The sequence below is a fragment of the Triticum aestivum genome, chromosome 7B (assembly GCF_018294505.1).
Source record: "Triticum aestivum cultivar Chinese Spring chromosome 7B, IWGSC CS RefSeq v2.1, whole genome shotgun sequence".
NCBI lineage: Eukaryota > Viridiplantae > Streptophyta > Magnoliopsida > Poales > Poaceae > Triticum > Triticum aestivum.
In genome coordinates, this window is record NC_057813.1 from 260,709,647 (window position 1) to 260,732,484 (window position 22,838).

A 22,838-nucleotide genomic window follows, 5' to 3' on the forward strand; every position below is an offset into this window, starting at 1 on the left:
CGATCACATCGACTCTGGAACCATTCCCGACGCGCATCGTCACCTCGTCCTTCGCCAGTCTCCGTTTATTCCGCAGCTCCTGCTGTGAGTTACAAATATGAGCAACGGCACCGGTATCAAATACCCAGGAGTTACTACGAGTACTGGTAAGGTACACATCAATCACATGTATATCAAATATACCTTTGGTGTTGCCGGCCTTCTTATCCGCTAAGTATTTGGGGCAGTTCCGCTTCCAGTGACCCTTCCCCTTGCAATAAAAGCACTCAGTCTCAGGCTTGGGTCCATTCTTTGACTTCTTCCCGGTAACTGGCTTACCAGGCGCGGCAACCTCCTTGCCGTCCTTCTTGAAGTTCTTCTTACCCTTGCCCTTCTTGAACTTAGTGGTCTTATTGACCATCAACACTTGATGTTCTTTCTTGATTTCAGCCTCTGCTGACTTCAGCATCGAGAACACTTCAGGAATGGTCTTTTCCATCCCCTGCATGTTGTAGTTCATCACAAAGCTCTTGTAGCTTGGTGGGAGCGACTGGAGGATTCTGTCAATGACCGCCTCATCTGGGAGGTTAATGTTCAGCTGGGTCATACGGTTGTGCAACCCAGACATCTTCAGGATGTGCTCACTGACAGAACTGTTTTCCTCCATCTTACAACTGTAGAACTTGTCGGAGACATCATATCTCTCGACCCGGGCATGAGCTTGGAAAACTAGTTTCAGCTCTTCGAACATCTCATATGCTCCGTGATGCTCAAAACGTTTTGGAGCCCCGGTTCTAAGCTGTAAAGCATGCCGCACTGAACGAGGGAGTAATCATCAGCGCGAGTTGCCAAGCATTCATAATGTCTTGGTTCTCTGGGACGGGAGCGTCACCTAGCGGTCCTTCTAGGACATATTGTTTCCTGGCAGCTATGAGGATGATCCTCAGGTTCCGGACCCAGTCCGTATAGTTGCTGCCATCATCTTTCAGCTTGGTTTTCTCTAGGAACGCGTTGAAGTTCATGTTGACATTAGCGTTGGCCATTGATCTACAAGACATATTTGCAAAGGTTTTAGACTAAGTTCATGATAATAAAGTTCTAATCAAATTATGAACTCCCACTCAGATTAGACATCCCTCTAGTCATCTAAGTGTTACACGATCCGAGTCGACTAGGCCGTGTCCGATCATCACGTGAGACGGACTAGTCATCGTCGGTGAACATTCTCATGTTGATCGTATCTTCCATACGACTCGTGTTCGACCTTTCGGTCTCCGTGTTCCGAGGCCATGTCTGCACATGCTAGGCTCGTCAAGTTAACCCTAAGTGTTTTCGCTGTGTAAAACTGTCTTACACCCGTTGTATGTGAACGTAAGAATCCATCACACCCGATCATCACGTGGTGCTTAGAAGCGACGAACTGTAGCAACGGTGCACAGTTAGGGGAGAACACTTCTTAAAATTTTTGTAAGGGATCATCTTATTTACTACCGTCGTCCTAAGTAAACAAGATGCATAAACATAATAAACATCACATGCAATTATATAGTTGTGACATGATATGGCCAATATCATATAGCTCCATTGATCTTCATCTTCGGGGCTCCATGATCATCTTGTCACCGGCTTGACACCATGATCTCCATCATCATGATCTCCATCATCGTGTCTTCATGAAGTTGTCACGCCAACGACTACTTCTACTTCTATGGCTAACGCGTTTAGCAATAAAGTAAAGTAGTTTACATGGCGTTCTTCAATGACACGCAGGTCATACAAAAAATAAAGACAACTCGTATGGCTCCTGCCGGTTGTCATACTCATCGACATGCAAGTCGTGAATCCTATTACAAAGAACATGATCTCATACATCACAATTCATCATTCATCACAACTTCTGGCCATATCACATCACATGATCAATCGCTGCAAAAACAAGTTAGACGTCCTCTAATTGTTGTTGCATCTTTTACGTGGCTGCAATTGGGTTCTAGCAAGAACGTTTTCTTACCTACGAATAACCACAACGTGATTTTGTCAACTTCTATTTACCCTTCATAAGGGCCCTTTTCATCGAATCCGCTCCAACTAAAGTGGGAGAGACAGACACCCGCCAGCCACCTTATGCAACTAGTGCATGTCAGTCGGTGGAACCGGTCTCACGTAAGCGTACGTGTAAGGTTGGTCCGGGCCGCTTCATCCCACAATACTGCGAAGCAAGAAAAGACTAGTAGAGGCAAGTAAGATGACAAAATCCACGCCCACAACAAAATTGTGTTCTACTCGTGCAAAGAGAACTACGCATAGACCTAGCTCATGATGCCACTGTTGGGGAACGTTGCAGAAAATTAAAATTTTTCCTACGGTTTCACCAAGATCCATCTATGAGTTCATCTAAGCAACGAGTCAAGGGAGTGAGTTTGCATCTACATACCACTTGTAAATCGCGTGCGGAAGCTTGCAAGGTGATGATGGAGTCGTACTCGACGTGATTCGAATCACCGATGACCAAGTGCTGAACGGACATCACCTCCGCGTTCAACACACGTACGGGACGGGAGACGTCTCCTCCTTCTTGATCCAGCAAGGGGGAAGGAGAGGTTGAGGAAGACAGCTCCACCGGCAGCACGACGGCGTGGTGATGGTGGAGAGGCAGTACTCCGACAGGGCTTCGCCAAGCACACAACGGAGGAGGAGAGGTGTTGGGGAGGGGAGGGCTGCGCCTTGGAGGGTGGTGCGGCTGCCCTCCCCTCACCCCTCTATTTATAGGGGGAAGGGAGAAGGGGGCTGGCCCCTCTAGAACCCATCTAGGGGGGGGCGGCCAAGGGGAGAGGGGGAGAGGGTGGCTTGCCCCCCAAGTCAAGGGGGCGCCCCCTCTAGGGTTCCCCCCCTCAACCCTAGGCGCAAGGGCCCAAGGGAGGGGGGTGCGCCCAGCCCACCAGGGGCTGGCTCCCTATCCCACGCAGCCCATGTGGCCCCCCGGGAGGGGTGGCCCCTCCCGGTGGACCCCCGGAACCCTTCCGGTGGCCCCGGTACAATACCGGTATGACCCCGAAACTTCCCGGTGTCCGTTTGACAACTTCCCATATATAAATCTTTACCTCCGGACCCTTCTGGAGCTCCTCGTGACGTCCGGGATCCCATCCGGGACTCCGAACAACATTCGGTAGTCACATACTAGTCTTCCTAATAACCCTAGCGTCACCGAACCTTAAGTGTGTAGACCCTACGGGTTCAGGAGACATGCAGACATGACCGAGACGCTCTCAGGTCAATAACCAACAGCGGGATCTGGATACCCATGATGGCTCCCACATGCTCCTCGATGTTGTCATCGGATGAACCACTATGTCGAGGATTCGATCAAACCCTGTATACAATTCCCTTTGTCAATCGGTACGTTACTTGCCCGAGACTCGATCGTCGGTATCCCAATACCTTGTTCAGTCTCGTTACCGGCAAGTCACTTTACTCGTACCGTAATGCATGATCCCATGTCCAACACCTTGGTCACATTGAGCTCATTATGATGATGCATTACTGAGTGGGCCCAGAGATACCTCTCCGTCATACGGAGTGACAAATCCCAGTCTCGATCCATGTCAACCCAACAGATACTTTCGGAGATACCTGTAATGCACCTTTATAGTCACCCAGTTACGTTGTGACGTTTGATACACCCAAGGCACTCTTACGGTATCCGGGAGTTATACAATCTCATGGTCGAAGGAAGAGATACTTGACATTGGCAAAGCTCTAGCAAAACGAACTACACGATCTTTTATGCTATGCTTAGAATTAGGTCTTGTCCATCACATCATTCTCCTAATGATGTGATCCCGTTATCAACGACATCCAATGTCCATAGTCAGGAAACCATGACTATCTGTTGATCACAACGAGCTAGTCAACTAGAGGCTCACTAGGGACATATTGTGGTCTAAGTATTCACACGTGTATTACGATTTCCGGATAATACAGTTATAGCATGAATAAAAGACATTTATCATGAACATTGAAATATAATAATACTTTTATTATTGCCTCTAGGGCATATTTCCAACACGAGCAGCATCGAGAAAGTCGATGGCGATAGGCAGTGACAAGCGGAAGTGGCGAAATGCGGTGGGCTTTGCCGGCAGCCTGGCAACGGCGGCAGGCGTCGAGCTAAGTGTTTACCGCCACGATAGGCGGTGCCATGGCATAGACGCGGAGGAGCTTGTGTAGGTGTGAATGGGAAACGTACCAGAAGGGCCGAGGGGGTGGCGTGGGGATGGTGAGGGTTTTCTTTTTTCTTTTTTGAATTGGGTGGTGAGGGTTTTCTGTCCCACAATGAATTTTGGGGGCAACTTTTTGCTAGAGCGAATCATGTGTGATTGACGTAGCAGGCAAAATGAAAGTCATTGCACACGGTTCCAATTTTCGGAAGCGTGTGTGATTGACGTACTACCTCCGTCCTGGTTTATTGGTCCCCCGTTGTAAATTTTACCAAAATTTGGCAAAATATTTAACATACTCAGACATAGATAATAAGCGTACTCATACATAAGCATAGTTCAACCGTCATTAAGCATACTCAAGCGTACAAAGTTCGATCCATCCCACATCTCATCTCACATGCGGCCGGCACGATCCTCAAGCTTCTCCAGGTACTCGGCGTACGCGCCGTGCGCCACTCTATGAGAATACTTCTGCTTGAAGGAGCCAACAACCCATCCTCTTGCATGCGCTAGAACACTTAGATACGCGTCATGAATCTTGTTGTTGCAAAATGGGCATCCATAGCCGTCGTTCCAGGTCCTAATACGCCTGTTATGCATTCCCGCATAAAGCTCCCTCAGGATTCGCCTCTTGTACCTCCTCTGGGCATCTTCATCCTCGCTGTCCACATCGTCAGACATCACCTATACAAATAGTAAAACAAATTTGGCACCAAGTCACTGATTACATGCCGTGAAGTAGGATTAGGAATTTATGGCTATTTATTTATACATATCCAGAGATTATGGTTCGATTTTTAAGCATAGTCGTCTATGTACAGACCAATCTTGAAGAAAATAATGGCACAAACATATGTAGGTCATTCAAAATCAATTGTCAAGTCCTGGCTAGGAATTATTAGCACGAACACTAACCCTAGTCGGATTACTAGCAGAAATCATTTGCACAGATGAAACAACTAATCACTTATCACCTGTACCATTCAAACAATCAATACACTACACGGATCTAACAAAACTTACTCAGATTTCATAGATTGGGAGAACATAACCACAGGATTTCTATTCCAAAAAGGGGGAGGCAGGAGTAACCAGAGAAACCCTATGATCTATTTGACACATAAATGGGTATAGATGACTAACCAGTTGTTCGTCGTCGTGGGAGTCGTCGCTGGAGTGGTCGTGGGAGTCGTCGCCGGAGTGGTCGTCGGAGTCGGTGTGGAACTCCGCCTCTGACTGTGGAAGCTCGACGCCGTCGATGACGTCAGGGTGCAGCGATAACTCGGCGGCGGTGACGACAACCTCTGTATCCATCCCCACGCCATGCTCCGATGCTTTAGCAGCCCCGGCGTCGCCACTCCCTCCGATGGGGCGCTTCGGCGGCATCCTCATAAACTGACGGCTTTGAGGACTGAGAGCGGCGTCGAGGATGCAGGAGGAGAGAGAGGATTGTGTGTGTGTAGCGAGGATGGGGGGTGCGGCCGCTCTGGCGCACCATTAATATGGAGTAGTTGAAGTTGTGGGGGAGAGGCGGGAGGCGGTCAAACCAATGGCTCGCCTCCCGGTGAGCCTACATACCGAACTGTTGGCATGCCTACCAATGTTTTACACAGCTAATCGCACGCCTCCCAATGACACTATGCAGCGAGCACGCCTCCGTCAATTCACACACCTGCACGCATGCCTCCCCGTCTGCCTGTGCGGCGGACTTCTCGCATGCGTCCCGTCAACTCGCGCCTGCTCGCACGCCACACGGGTCGCGCGGCAGCACGTATATTGTTTTTCTATTTGTATGATTAATGCTGCCGCTTTATTGCTTAACCGAAGCATGGCACTTATCCATTGTTGGTCTAATGCTCACGGTTCGAATAAATAATCCATTTGGGATATTGGTTCCCAAATATTAATAATCTCCCGTCTGTAATTAGATAAAGATTACATCAAAACCGGTCTCAAATTTGACAAAATAAAGTACAATGCCACTTTGTATTGGTGTCCATATGACAACACGATAAGTTTCATGAACTTCAAATAAGTTTTGGATGTACTAGAATTTAAAAATCAAGATTCTCAATGTTTGAAATTTGTTGCACGGGGAGTAAACATGCACCCAGTGAGACATGTGTTTTTGCAATCCATTTAGGTGCACTGTCACGTGTGCATGTAGCTCAAATTTGATTTTTGCACATTATACCCATAGAAAATCAATCAATCAATGTACTAAAACGTCTTAATGATCTCTGTGATTTTTTTGAAATTAAAACATCCCTCCTTTGGTAACATGTATGTACCGCGGGATAATTAATTTAACATGCATCGTAGTTGCGGTGGATTCGCAGTGTGTGTGTGTGGGTGTGTGCGTCTGGGGGTGGCGGGTGGCTTGTAGTACACTACGAGTTGTGAGCCACCGCGTGGGTTGGCCGTTTTGTTAGGCAGGCCGGTGCCACATCCGAGTCGTGAAACCGTTATTTAAAACATTACACGACCCTTTCATACATAAATGTTTTGGCCACATGCAGTCGATGGTTGTCCTACACGACACTTGATACTCGCGTGTGACGCTTTTTGTGGGCCCGCGAGGTCGTCGTCCATCTCTTTGACGAACAGCCGGTAGTGAGGTTAATTTGACGAACAAGGTAGAATCCTTTTTGTTTGTGTTATGGTGGTATATAGTACGCGTCGAAGAGGTGGGAGGGGACTAGCATATATACTATACGTATGCGTACGTGAACAAGTACACCTCACTCAGTGTCAGGAATTTTTGGTTACCGAGGCACGTGCCACATCAAAATTGTGAAAATTGGTTATTCAAACATCACACAACACCTTTTTGGGCCACCTACATATATATCCTAGCTAGGACACTCACGTGTGACGCTTCTATCTATGGGCCCACGAGGCCGTCGTCGATGCATGCATGCATGCATCACTTTGACCTACATCGGGAGAGGTTAATCACCATCGATGAGGATTCTTTTGGGTTGTACATATATTATGGCAGGAGCATATAGTATGCGGTGAAGAGGGGAGAAGGGGACCATCATATGTAGTATGCTTGATATGAACCTCGCTCTGTGTGGGTGCATGGTTTACGGTTTTTGAGGCATGTGGCACATCAAAGTTGTGCATTTTGGGTATTCAACATATATTTGTTTGGCCCACATGCAAAGCGGTGGTGGTTGTCCTCTCGCACCCACTTAAGTGGTTATCAGCGATATCGATGCTTTCCATCTGTGGGCCCACTTGGTCCATCACTTCTTTTTGCCTGACAACAAGAGAGGTTAATTTGACTTAGGAGGGGTTTAGTATTTTTGCTCTGGGATGACATGCATGATACACTTTGAGCACACACACATGCATGTGTACGCATGAATCCCTCCTATCGAGTCAAAGTGGCTAGTACAACGACACATCATGAACCAATCTCGCTCTTGTGGGGAGCTAGTGTACGATTTTTGACACACGCGCCACATCAATGTTGTGTATTCAAACATGCATGCACGCATCACCTCCATACATATGCATGTAGTGGTTACCTTCGAACGATACACTCCCTCGCGTGGTTATCGGTGACAAGCCTATATATTCGTGGGCCCGCATGGACATCCATGATCACCTTGACCAACAACAAGATAGGTTACCATGGTGGATTCTTCATTTGGTTCGTGTTATCGTAGTATAGGTCATGGTGAGATTCAGACCTAATTAAGTTTGAGCGCATATACTATGCACACATGCATGCATATATGAATCCCCGTCGGTTGCTTGAAGTGTGGTGTAACATACATATGCATTGTCAACCTAACCCTCACTCAGTGTGGGGATTTCTGTCGGATATCGAGTTCCGACAAAACCCTTAAGGTTCAAACTCTGGGGTGCGCACAGAGTTCTCTCCCTACTGAAACACGCCCACAACCTCGCTGCGATTCTAAGCTAGCACGATGAACAGCACAAGAGACACGAGGTTTATACTGGTTCGGAACATCGTTGTGGTGTAATACCCTAATCCAGTGTGTGGTGTGGTGGATTGCCTCTTGGGCTGATGATGAACAGTATAGGGGAAGAACAGCCTCGCTAGTAGAGGTGTTCTTGTGGTGGTGTGGATGAACTTAACCTCTTCTGCTACTATGGTGGCTAGCCCTATATATAGAGGCCTTGGTCCTCTTCCCAAATATTGAGCGGGAAGGGAGCCAACAACGGCCATTTTGAAAGGGGACAACTAGTACAAGCTATCCTGACTAAAGGTTGTCTTCGCCTGCCAAAGGCACTGGTGATGACGCTGTCTTGGGCTCCATGGTGACCTCCGTCCTACCGCTCTGCTGGTCTTGGTCTTGTTGCACCGATATGGAAACCTTTCCCTGATGCCTCGGTACTCCGCACCTGCGCATGCCCCCTTTGCACCAAAGAGGAAACGAGGACACTGCGCAGGCTGGCGCCCGCCTGGCGCCCGCGTGGTCTTGATCGTCATGGCTTGCGTCATGGGCACCTCGCGAGGTACCCCTTGCCTTGATCTCTTTGCCTCCTCGCGAGCCTGCCTGGCGAGGCCCCTCCCGAGGAGGTCTTGTGTCGTCCGCCCCGCGAGGCTTGGCCCCTCATGAGGGTTTTCAGTGTTGGTTGATGAAGACCAGTGCTATGTCTTGAGCTTGCGTTGGTTTTCCTTGAAGAGGAAAGGGTGATGCAGCAATAGTAGTGTAAGTATTTCCCTTAGTTTTTGAGAACCAAGGTATCAATCCAGTAGGAGGCTCCTCAAAAGTCCCACGCACCTACACAAACAACCAAAGAACTCGCAACCAACGCAATAAAGGGGTTGTCAATCCCTTCACGGCCACTTGCGAAAGTGAGATCTAATAAAGATAGTATGATAAGATAAATATATTTTTGGTATTTTATAATATAAATGCAAAAAGTAAAGATGCAAATAAAAGTAGATTGGAAGCAAATATGATAAGAGATAGACCCGGGGGCCATAGGTTTCACCACTGGCTTCTCTCAAGATAGCATAAGTATTACGGTGGGTGAACAAATTACTGTCGAGCAATTGATAGAAAAGCGAATAATTATGAGATTATCTAGGCATGATCATGTATATATGCATCACATCCGCAACAAGTAGACCGACTCCTGCCTGCATCTACTACTATTACTCCACACATCGATCGACTCCTGCCTGCATCTAGAGTATTAAGTTCATAAGAACAGAGTAACGCCTTAAGCAAGATGACATGATATAGAGGGATAAACTCAAGCAATATGATATAAACCCCATCTTGTTATCCTCGATGGCAACAATACAATACGTGCCTTGCAACCCTTTCTGTCACTGGGTAAGGACACCGCAAGATTGAACCCAAAGCTAAGCACTTCTCCCATGGCAAGAAAGATCGATCTAGTAGGCCAAACCAAACTGATAATTCGAAGAGACTTGCAAAGATAACTCAATCATACATAAAAGAATTCAGAGAAGATTCAAATATTATTCATAGATAAACTTGATCATAAACCCACAATTCATCGGATCTCGACAAACACACCGCAAAAAAGATTTTACATCGAATAGAGCTCCACAAGAGAGGGGGAGAACATTGTATTGAGATCCAAAAAGAGAGAAGAAGCCATCTAGCTAATAACTATGGACCCAGAGGTCTGTGGTAAACTACTCACAACTCATCAGAGGGGCAAGGATGTTGATGTAGAAGCCCTCCGTGGTTGATTCCCCCTCCGGCAGAGCATCGACGAAGGCTCCAAGATGAGATCTCACGGATACACAAGGTTACGCTGGTGGAAATTGTGTTTCGTTGGCTCCCTGGATGTTTTCGGGGTACGTAGGCTTATATAGGAGGAGGAAGTACGTCGGTGGACGCCCGAGGGGCCCACGAGACAGGGGGGCACGCCCTCCTATCTCGTGGAGGCCTCGGCTGCTACTTGACTTGCACTACAAGTCCTTTGGATCACGTCCGTTCCAAAAATCACGCTCCTGAAGGTTTCATTCCGTTCGGACTCCGTTTGATATTCCCTTTCTTCGAAATACTGAAATAGGCAAAAAAACAGCAATACGTGCTGGGCCTCCGGTTAGTAGGTTAGTCCCAAAATTGATATAAATGTGTAAAAATAAAGCCCATAAACATCCAAAAGGGGTAATATAATAGCATGGAACAATAAAAAATTATAGATACATTGGAGACGTATCAAGCATCCCCAAGCTTAATTCCTGCTCGTCCTCGAGTAGGTAAATGATAAAAAGAGAATTTTTGATGTGGAATGCTACCTAGCATAATTCTTAATGTAATTTTCTTTATTGTGGCATGAATGTTCAGATCCAAATGATTCAAAATAAAAGTTCATATTGATAAAAGAAATAGTAACACTTCAAGCATACTAATCAAAGTAATCATGTCTTCTCAAATTAACATGGCAAAAGAAAGTTCATCCCTACAAAATCATATAGTTAGGCTATGCTTCATTTTCGTCACACAAAGATGTTCCCAACTTCTATACCCCCGATGACAAGCCAAGCAATTGTTTCATACTTAAATAATCTCAAACTTTTTCAACCTTCACGCAATACATGAGCGTGAGCCATGGATATAGCACTATGGGTGGAATAGAATATGATGATGGGGATTGTGTGGAGAAGACAAAAAAGGAGAAGTCTCACATTGACGAGGATAATCAACGGGCTATGGAGATGCCCATCAATTGATGTCAACATGAGGAGTAGGGATTGCCATGCAACAAATGCACTAGAGCTATAAATGAATGTTCAACAAAAGAAAACTAGTGGGTGTGCATCCAACTTGCTTGCTCACGAAGACCTAGGGCATTTGAGGAAGCCCATCGTAGGAATATACGAGCCAAGTTCTATAATGAAAAATTCCCACTAGTATGAAAAAGACAACTTATGAGACTCACTATATGAAAAACATGGTGCTACTTTGAAGCACAATATATGAGACTCACTACATGAAGAACAAGGTGCTACTTTGAAGCACAAGTGTGGACAAAGAGATAGTAACATTGCCCTTTTTATTTATTTTCTTCTTTTTTTTCTTTTTTTCCCCTTTTTCTATTTCTTTTTTTTTCTTTTGGGCCTTTTTTTTTCTTTTGGCCTTTCTTATTTTTTTCTTTCTTCTTTTCTTTTTGGGCAATGCTCTAATAATGATGATCATCACACTTCTATTGATTACAACATATGAATTACAACTCAAAACTAGAACAAGATATGACTCTATATGAATTCCTCCGACGGTGTACCGGGATGGTGCAATGAATCAAGAGTGACATGTATGAAAAATAATGCATGGTGGATTTGCCACAAATACGATGTCAACTACATGATCATGCAATGGAAATATGACAAAAGTAAAGTATGTCATGATGATGAACGGAACGGTGGAAAGTTGCATGGCAATATATCTCGGAATGGCTATGGAAATGCCATGATAGGTAGGTATGGTGGCTGTTTTGAGGAAGATATAAGGAGGTTTATGTGTGATAGAGCGTATCGTATCACGGGGTTTGGATGCACCGGCGAAGTTTGCACCAACTCTCAAGGTGAGAAAGGGCAATGCACGGTACCGAAAAGGCTAGCAAAGGCACAAAGGTAAAAGTGCGTATAATCCATGGGCTCAAAATTAGTCAAAAGAACTCATATACTTATTGCAAAAATTTAGAAGTCATCAAAAATCAAGTACTACGTGCATGCTCCTAGGGGGATAGATTGGTAGGAAAAGACCATCGCTCGTCCCCGACCGCCACTCATAAGGATGCACAAGCCAGGTACACTTCATGTTTCAAATTTCTTACACAACTTTAACCATACGTGCATGCTACGGGACTTGCTAACTTCAACACAAGCATTCTTTAAATTCATAATCACCCAACTAGCATGACTTTAATATCACTACCTCCATATCTCAAAACAATTATCAAGTATCAAATTGATCATAGCATCCAATTCACTTCCTGTGATAGTTTTTATTATACCCAACTTGGATGCCTACCATTCTAGGACCAATTTTATAACCATAGCAAATACCATGCTGTTCTAAAAGACTCTCAAAAAGATATAAGTGAAGCATGAGAGACTAGCAATTCTATAAAAATAAGTCACCATCGTGCTCTAAAAGATATAAGTGAAGCACTAGAGCAAAAACTATCAAGCTCAAAAGATATAAGTGAAGCACATAGAGTATTCTAGCAAATTCTAATCAAATAGGCTTCTCCCAAAAGGTGTGTAAAGCAAGGATGATTGTGGTAAACTAAAAAGCAAAGACTAATATAATACACGACGCTCCAAGCAAAACACATATCATCTGGCGAATAAAAATATAGCTCCAAGTAAAGTTACCAATGAACGAAGACGAAAGAGGGGATGCCTTCCCGGGGCATCCCCAAGCTTAGGCTTTTGGCTATTCTTGAATATCTTGGGGTGCCTTGGGCCTCCCAAGCTTAGGCTCTTGCCACTCCTTATTCCATAGTCCATAAAAGCTTTACCCAAAACTTGAAAACTTCACAACACAAAACTCAACAGGAAATCTTATAAGCTCCGTTAGTGAAAGAAAACAAAACCACCACATAAGGTACTGTAATGAACTCATTCTTTATTTATTTTGGTGTTAAACCTACTTTAATCCAACTTCTCTATGGTTTATAAACTAATTTACTAGCCATAGATGCATCGAAATAAGCAAATAACACACGAAAAATAGAATCTGTCAAAAATAGAACAGTATGTAGCAATATGTAACTAACACAAACTTCTGGAACTCTAAAAATCCTACCAAAATAGGAAGTCCTGGACAATTTTTTTATTGATCAGCAGCAAAAAGAATCAATGAAAAAGCACATTTCTGTGATTTAACAAAACTAAATTCGTGATCGCAAAGTTTCTGTTTTTCAGCAGAATCTAATCAACTATCATCATAGGTTATCCTATAGGTTCTACTTGGCACAAACACTAATTAAAAGATAAAAACACATCTAAACAGAAGATAGATGCAAAATTTATTACTAAACAGGAACAAAATAAAAACATAAAGAAAATTGGGTTGCCTCCCAACTAGCGCTATCGTTTAACGCTCCTAGCTAGGCATAAAAGCGAAGATAGATCTAACGAGTGCCATCTTTGGCACTAAATTCATAAGTAGCTCGCACGATAGATACATAAGGTAATTTGACTTTCTTTCTTGGAAAGTGATCTGTGCATTTCTTTAATGGAAATTGGAATCTAATATTCCCTTCCTTCATATCAATAATTGCGCCAATCGTTCTAAGGAAAGGTCTACCAAGAATAATAGGGCAAGAAAGATTGCAATCTATATCAAGAACGATAAAATCCACATGCACCAAATTTTTATTTGCGACAATGAGAACATCATTGATCCTTCCCATTGGCTTTTTAATGGTGGAATCCACAAGGTGCAAATTTAAAGAGCAATCATCAAGATCATGGAAACCTAGAATATCACATAAAGTTTTCGGAATCGTGGAAACACTAGCACCAAATCACACAAAGCAAAACACTCATGATCTTTAATTCTAATCTTTATAGTAGGTTCCCACTCATCATTAAGTTTTCTAGGTATAGAAACTTCCAAATTAAGTTTTTCATCATAAGATTGCATCAAGGCATCAACGGCATGTTTGGTAAAAGCTTTCTTTTAACTATAAGCATGAGGAGAATTCACAACGGATTGCAACAAGGAAATACAACCTTCTAAAGAACAATTATCATAATCAAATTCCTTGAAATCTGAGATAGTGGGTTCAATGCTATTTAAAGTTGTGACCTCTCCAATCTCACTTTTACCAAATTTAGCATCAAGATCTAAAGACTCCGAATTCTTGGGATGCCTTCTAGGCAAAGTTGACTCATCATCAGTCCCATAATTATCAAGATTCATATTGCAAAACGTAGATCTAATAGGAGACGCATCAATAACTTCAAGATCCTCATAATTATTTTCATGGAAACTAGAAGAACACGCCTTTACAAAGCTATCTTTCTTAGCACGCAATCTAGCGGTTCTTTCCTTGCACTCGTCAATGGAAATTCTCATTGCTTTGAGAGACTCATTGATATCATTCTTAGGAGGAGAAGATCTAAGTTTAAGAGAATCAACATCAAGCGAAAGTCTATCAACGTTCCTAGCCAAATCATCAACTTTGAGCAATTTTTCTTCAAGCAAAGCATTAAAATTCTTTTGAGAAATCATAAATTCTTTCACACTATTCTCAAAATCAGAGGGCATATTATTAAAATTACCATAAGAATTATTGTAGGAATTTCCATAATTATTAGAGGAATTACTAGGGAACGGTCTAACATTAAAGTTTTCTCTATAAGCATTGTTTCCAAAACTATTCCTACCAACAAAATTCACATCCATAGATTCATTATTACTCTCAATCAAGGTAGACAAAGGCATATCATTGGGATCAAGAGGTGTATTTTTAGTAGTAAACAGTTTCATAAGTTCATCCATCTTTCCACTCAAAACATTGATTTCTTCTATAGCATGCACTTTTTTACTAGAAAATCTTTCGGTGTGCCATTGAGAATAATTAGCCATAATATTTTCAAGGAGTTTGGTAGCATCTCCTAACGTGATTTCCATAAACGTGCCTCCTGCGGCCGAATCTAAGAGATTTCTAGAAGCAAAGTTCAAACCGGCATAAACTTTTTGTATGATCATCCATGAATTCAAACCATGATTAGGGCAATTGCGAAGCATCAATTTCATTCTTTCCCAAGATTGGGCAACATGCTCATGATCAAGTTGTTTAAAATTCATAATATCGTTCCTAAGAGTGATGATCTTAGCGGGAGGAAAATACTTAGAGATAAAAGCATCTTTGCATTTGTTCCAAGAATCAATACTTTTTTTAGGCAAAGACGAAAACCAAACTTTAGCACGATCTCTAAGTGAAAACGGAAATAACTTCAATTTAACAATATCATTATTCGTATCTTTCTTCTTTTGCATATCACACAAATCAACAAAGTTGTTTAGATGAGTAGCGGCATCTTCGCTAGGAAGTCCGGCGAATTGATCTTTCATAACAAGATTCAGCAAAGCAGTATCGATTTCACAAGACTCAACATCATTAAGAGGAGCAATCAGAGTACTAAGGAAATCATTATTATTGGTATTCGAGAAATCACACAATTTGATATTATCTTGCGCCATGGCAACAAGTAATCCAACACACAAGCAAACAGAAAAAGGCAAGCGAAAAGAGAGAGAGGAGGAGATTGGGAAAGAGAGGGCGAATAAAACAGCAAGGGTGAAGTGGGGGAGAGGAAAACGAGAGGCAAATGGCAAATAATATAAATGCGAGGGAGATGGGTACCTGGTATGTCTTGACTTGAGCGAAGACCTCCCCGGCAACGGCGCCAGAAATCCTTCTTGCTACGTCTTGAGCTTGCGTTGGTTTTCCTTGAAGAGGAAAGGGTGATGCAGCAATAGTAGCATAAGTATTTCCCTCAGTTTTTGAGAACCAAGGTATCAATCCAATAGGAGGCTCCTCAAAAGTCCCACGCACCTACACAAACAAACAAAGAACTCGCAACCAACGCAATAAAGGGGTTGTCAATCCCTTCACGACCACTTGCGAAAGTGAGATCTAATAAAGATAATATGATAAGATAAATATATTTTTGGTATTTTATAATATAGATGCAAAAAGTGAAGATGCAAATAAAAGTAGATTGGAAGCAAATATGATAAGAGATAGACCCGGGGGCCATAGGTTTCACTAGTGGCTTCTCTCAAGATAGCATAAGTATTACGATGGGTGAACAAACTACTGTCGAGCAATTGATAGAAAAGCGAATAATTATGAGATTATCTAGGCATGATCATGTATATAGGCATCACGTCCGCAACAAGTGGACCGACTCCTGCCTGCATCTACTACTATTACTCCACACATCGACCGACTCCTGCCTGCATCTAGAGTATTAAGTTCATAAGAACAGAGTAACGCCTTAAGCAAGATGACATGATGTAGAGGGATAAACTCAAGCAATATGATATAAACCCCATCTTGTTATCCTCGATGGCAACAATACAATACGTGCCTTGCAACCCTTTCTGTCACTGGGTAAGGACACCACAAGATTGAACCCAAAGCTAAGCACTTCTCGCATGGCAAGAAAGATCAATCTAGTAGGCCAAACCAAACTGATAATTCGAAGAGACTTGCAAAGATAACTCAATTATACATAAAAGAATTCAGAGAAGATTCAAATATTATTCATAGATAAACTTGATCATAAACCCACAATTCATCGGATCTCGACAAACACACCGCAAAAAGAGTTTACATCGAATAGATCTCCACAAGAGAGGGGGATAACATTGTTTTGAGATCCAAAAAGAGAGAAGAAGCCATCTAGATAATAACTATGGACCCGAAGGTCTGCGGTAAACTACTCACAACTCATCGGAGGGGTAAGGATGTTGATGTAGAAGCCCTCCGTGGTCGATTCCCCCTTCGGCGGAGCGCCGACGAAGGCTCCAAGATGAGATCTCGCGGATACAGAAGGTTACGGTGGTGGAAATTGTGTTTCGTTGGCTCCCTGGATGTTTTCGGGGTACGTAGGCTTATATAGGAGGAAGAAGTACGTCGGTGGATGCCCGAGGGGCCCATGAGACAGGGGGCGCGCCTCATGGGGGGGCGCCCTCCTATCTCGTGGAGGCCTCGGCTGCTTCTTGACTTGCACTCCAAGTCCCTTGGATCACGTTCGTTCCAAAAATCACGCCCCCGAAGGTTTCATTCCGTTTGGACTCCGTTTGATATTCCTTTTCTTCGAAATACTGAAATAGGCAAAAAAACAGCAATACGGGCTGGGCCTCCGGTTAGTAGGTTAGTCCCAAAAATGATATAATTGTGTAAAAAAGCCCATAAACATCCAAAAGGGGTAATATAATAGCATGGAACAATCAAAAATTATAGATACGTTGGAGACGTATCAACGGGCCGTACTGGGCCACTGGTTGAGCCACGCCGCAGGCCACAGGCAGGCAAGTCTGGGGACCCCCGTTCCGAGGACGCCGACAGTAGCCCCCGGGCCCAAGGCGTGCTCGGATTTGTCTTAGCAGCAAAGCCAAAGGGCAAGTGTGGAGCGCTGCGGGCCCCAATAGCTTGCGGCCTTGGTTGCCACGTGGTGATTGATTGGACTTGGGTGTCTTCGCTTCCCCACGCTGCCTCGGCAACTGCCTGATTTGACGAGTCCCTGCTGCATGCAAAAAGAGTCATCATTACCTGTTATCGTGGTGGTCGACGGTTGGCCTCCCTTGGGCTATAAATGGGGAGGGGCGAAAGCCCCCGTTGCCCATCTCCTCTTGCTCCGCCTGCTTCTTCTCCCTCCTCGCTCCTGCTGCTTGCAGCCTCCCATGGCGCCCGTGAAGAGGTTCTTGGCCGCGGAGAAGGGGAAGGCTCGCCAGGAAGGGCCTGGCTCTTCTCTGCCCAAGCGCGGCCGCCCTCGTCCTCACAAGCATCCCGCGACCCCTGCCGTGGCTTCCCATGGTCGTGGCGGTGGTGGCCCTTCACGGGGTGGTGGCCACCCATGTCGAGGCAACCCAGTTGGTGGGGGAAGGCGTGCCGTGAGGCCGCGCTTCCATTCGAGAGAGGTGTTGCCGGAGTTCGTTGTGTGGTCGGACAACCCGGCCGGCAACTGGCTCCAGCTCCCTCGCTTCTTCCGCGGTGAACTGCCGGCCGCTGGCCCCGACGGGCTTTGGCTGCAGGCGGACGGCTACAACAGTAGGGCCTCCTGGGTCGCGGTTGAGACTTTGTCACCGGCAACATAGCCTTGGCCCGGGGCTGGCAGACGTTTGCCCGCGCGCGTGGCCTGGGCAGGCGGTGCACCCTCCACTTCAAGTATGACGGTGACGCGACCTTCTACGTAAGGGTGTTCGGAGAAGACGGACGCCGTGTTGGGTGCTGCCCTGAAGACGATGATGGCAACAAGGTGCTCGGCCTTGGCGACGACCGTGACAGTGGTGAAGGTGAACCCGCTCCCGGCGGCGACCGCAGCTCGCCGAGCTTCAGTGGCTCCTCCTCCGGCGACAGCTCCTCCAGCGGTGGTCGCGATCAGCCACCACACCGCCGCGCTCGCTTCGAGGGCGGTAGCGGGTCGTTCCATCGCCGCGCTCCGGTGAAGCGCGAGGTGGAGTCCGATTGAGCTCGGGAGGATGATGTAGATCCCTCCTCATGAGCTGTTGCAAGGCGCGCACTGCTTTTATTTTGTTTTCCTCCTTTTCCTGCATCGAGAGAGAGAAGTATGGGGCCCCGTGGGGGCGTACAACAGACTATGATCCCCTAATTATCATACTACATTTACTGTTCCTGTGCTGTGTTATTGGTGTCATTGTTATGTGTCTGCGCGTAGGAACAACTTAGCTCGGGACGTTTGCAGTAGTTTCCGCCTCGCGAGGTGCCTGCTTGAGGCCTCGCCGGGCGCCTTAAGAGCTGCAAAATATCCGTTGGGAGAATCATTAATGAACCTTGGTTGCGAGAGTTGCTGGCCATGGCCCGGTGCTTTGTGTTGCGATGCCCGAGTGGCATGGACTGGGAGGGGTGAGGGAGTCCTGGATTAGGGGGTATCCAAACAGCCGGACTGTGTACAACGTCCGGACTATTGAAGCGTGAAGATACAAGACTCAAGACTTCGGCCCGTGTCCAGATGAGACTCTCCTTGGCGTGGAAGGCAAGCTTGGCGATCCGGATATTATATTTCCTTCCTTGTAACCGACTCCATGTAAACCCTAGCTCTCTCCGGTGTCTATATAAACCGGAGAGGTTGGTCCTTAGAAGGCCGATCACAATTACATTCATACCATCATAGGCTAGCTCTTAGGGTTTAGCCTCTACGATCTCGTGGTAGATCTACTCTTGTACTACCCATATCATCAATATTAATCAAGCAGGAAGTAGGGTTTTACCTCCATCGAGAGGGCCCGAACCTGGGTAAACACCTGTGTCCCTTGCTTCCTGTTACCATCAGCCTTGACGCACAGATCGGGACCCCCTACCCGAGGTCCGTCGGTTTTGACACCGACATTGGTGCTTTCATTGAGAGTTCCTCTGTGTCGTCGCTGTCAGGCTTGATGGCTCCTTCGATCTACACCAACATCGCTGTCCAGGGCGAGACTTTCCTCCCCGGACAGATCTTCGTGTTCAGCGGCTTTGCATTGCGGGCCAATTCACTTGGCCACCTGGAGCAGGTCGATAACTATGCCCCCGGCCACCAGGTCAAGTTCGGGAACTTGAACTACATGGCGGATATTCGCGGGGACTTGATCTTCGACGGATTCGGGCCGGCGCCAGAAGCGCCAAACAGTCACGATGAGCACGGCTTGGACCTGCTGTCAGACGTTGCACGGGATATCACCCCGGCAGAAGCCTCGGATCTGAATCCGGGGCAGGTCGCATTGCCTAAGGACGGAGGGCTGGACCCCGCCCAGCAGGCCATGCCCTCGTCGGTGATGGAGCCAAACACAGGTCTCACCTCCGAGGGAGCCTGTGACTCCGGATCCCCGGATTCGTATCCGGATGTAGGTTCCAGTCCGCGCGCCCCTGAGCCCGCCAATCCTGGTTGGGCTCCGGTGATGGAGTTCACCGCGGCGGACGTCTTTCAGCACTCGCCCTTTGGCGACATGCTGGACTTATTGAAGTCTCTCTCCTTGTCAGGAGACTCCAGGCCGAACTATGTCCGGCTCGAGTGTGAAGCGGACAACAACGGAATTCGTTGCCCACCCACCACCCACTTCATTGCTATGATCGATGATCTAACCGACGTGCTTGACTTCGACTCCGAAGACATTGACGGTATGGACGACGATGTAGGAGAACTACAGGAGCCACCGCTCACCGGGCGGTGGACGGCCACCTCCTCATAAGATATATATATGGTGGACACTCTGAAGGAAACAAATGGCGATGAGGCAACAGAGGATAACCCCTCGGAAAGAAAAACAAAGCACGGGCGTCGTCGACGCCGCTCCAAGCCCCGCCACAGCAATACCGGCCCCGGAGACGAAAATAATCCGGATGGCGCCGAAGAAGAATATGACCCTGACCAGCCCGCCTCGAGCAGGCCGAACAGGAAGATGAGCAGGTCAGCCCAGAAGAACAGGCGACAGACGTATACCCGGAGGAGGACAACTACATGCCCCCCTCCGAAGATGAGATTAGCCTCGACGATGACGAATTCGGCGTGCCTAAGGATCCCGTGGAGCAGGAGCACTTCAAGCGCAGGCTTATAGCCACTGCGAGGAACCTGAAGAAGCAGCAGCAGCAACTCCATGCTGATCAAGACCTGCTCACAGATAGATGGACTGAAGTCCTGGCAGCCGAAGAATACGGACTCGAACGCTAAACTGCTGACCGGCCACCCCGTGGCTGGGATAAAACAGGATATCAGCCCGGATACCAGCCCGCACCCCCACACCGACACACTATGGCTTAGGGTAACATGCAAGACCTGCAAGATATTCTGGAAAATAAAGCAGGACAGCCAAGATCGATTTACGGATCGCGGGGGCGCGCCCCAGTGCGCGATGATGACCGTCGCGCCGGATGCATCATCAACAAGTCCGACCGGGCCGAACACAACAACCCAAACCAATCTGACCTGCGTAGCCACATAGCCCGGCACAGAGGCGCCGCACCCCCCCCTCTGCCTCACTAATGAAGTAATGGATCATGAATTCCCAGAAGGGTTCAAACCCGTAAACATCGAATCATACGATGGCACAACAGACCCCGCAGTATGGATCGAAGATTTCCTTCTCCACATTCACATGGCCCGCGGAGATGATCTACACGCCATAAAGTACCTTCCCCTTAAGCTCAAAGGACCAGCCCGGCACTGGTTAAACAGCTTGCCAGCAAATTCCATTGGTAGTTGGGAAAACCTGGAAGATGCATTCCTTGATAACTTCCAGGGCACATATGTGCGACCACCAGACGCTGATGACCTGAGCCACATTACTCAACAGCCCAGAGAGTCAGCCCGGAAATTCTGGACTCGGTTCCTTACTAAAAAGAACCAAATAGTCGACTGTCCGGACGCCGAAGCCCTGGCGGCTTTCAAGCATAATATCCGCGACGAGTGGCTCGCTTGACACCTCGGCCAAGAAAAGCCCAAGTCTATGGCTGCTCTCACAACCCCAATGACCCGCTATTGCGCGGGTGAGGATAGATGGTTGACCCGCAGCGGCACCACGCCACATTCCGGCACTTCAGACAGCCGCGATGCTAACGGCAAGCCACGGCGTAACAGGCATAAGAGATGGAGCAACGACGACAGCACTGAAGACACGACGGTTAACGCCGGATTCAGCGGATCTAAGTCCGGTCAGCGGAAAAGGCCGTTCAAAAGAAATAATCAGGGACCGTCCAGCCTGAACCGCATACTGGAGCGCTCATGCCAAATCCATGGCACCCCGGACAAGCCAGCCAGCCATACTAATAGAGACTGCTGGGTGTTCAAACAGGCCGGTAAGATAAACACCGAAAACAAGGACAAGGGGCTGCACAGCGACGATGACGAAGAGCCCCGGCGTCTGAACACAGGGGGACAAAAGAAATTCCCCCCGGGTGAAAACGGTCAACATGATCTACGCCACCCATATCCCAAGCGGGAACGAAAGCGAGCACTACGGGACGTCTATGCGATGGAGCCAGTCGCCCCCAAATTCAACCCATGGTCAGCGTGTCCGATCACCTTTGGTCGTAAAGATCATCCTACCAGCATCCGCCATGGCGGCTCAGCCGCATTGGTCTTAGACCCAATCATTGACGGATTCCACCTCACGCGAGTCCTTATGGACGGCGGCAACAGCCTGAACCTGCTTTACCAGGACACAGTGCGCAAGATGGGCATTGACCCTTCAAGGATCAAGCCCACCAAAACTACCTTTAAAGGTGTAATTCCTGGGGTAGAGGCCCGCTGTATGGGCTCTATAACACTGGAAGTGGTCTTCGGATCCCCGGATAACTTCCAAAGCAAAGAGTTAATCTTCGACATCGTCCCTTTCCACAGTGGCTACCATGCACTGCTCGGACGAACCGCGTTTGCTAGATTCAATGCGGTACCACATTATGAATACCTTAAGCTCAAGATGCCAGGACCACGCGGGGTCATCACTGTCAATGGAAATATGGACCGCTCACTTCGAACAGAAGAGCATACGGCAACCCTCGCGGCATAAGTACAATGCGGCCTACTCTGACAAACCAATCCGGCAACAACCTAGAGCATAGTCAAGCGAGTCTGGAGTACCCCGCAATAGGATCATCAGGAACGCCAAGAGCGTGATTAGCAGTCCGGCCTCCGCTCAAGCCCCTTCAAAGTAGCATTCGTGCCGCGTGTACACAAATTACGCACTCAAGATACCATGGGCATAGGTGGAGGCGTATCAACGACTCAAACGATAGTACGGGTAACCGCCAAATACCTTCATACCCTTTCCCTCTTACATTTCAGGACACCGTGTTAGTGCAGCATCCTCAAAAGAGCCGAATTGCCGGACTCATATGGAAGAGACATCCAAGGAGGCAACAGACATTGTGCGCAGAAGGAAGTACCCAGGTGGAATCTATTTACGATCATTATACCTGCTTCATCTA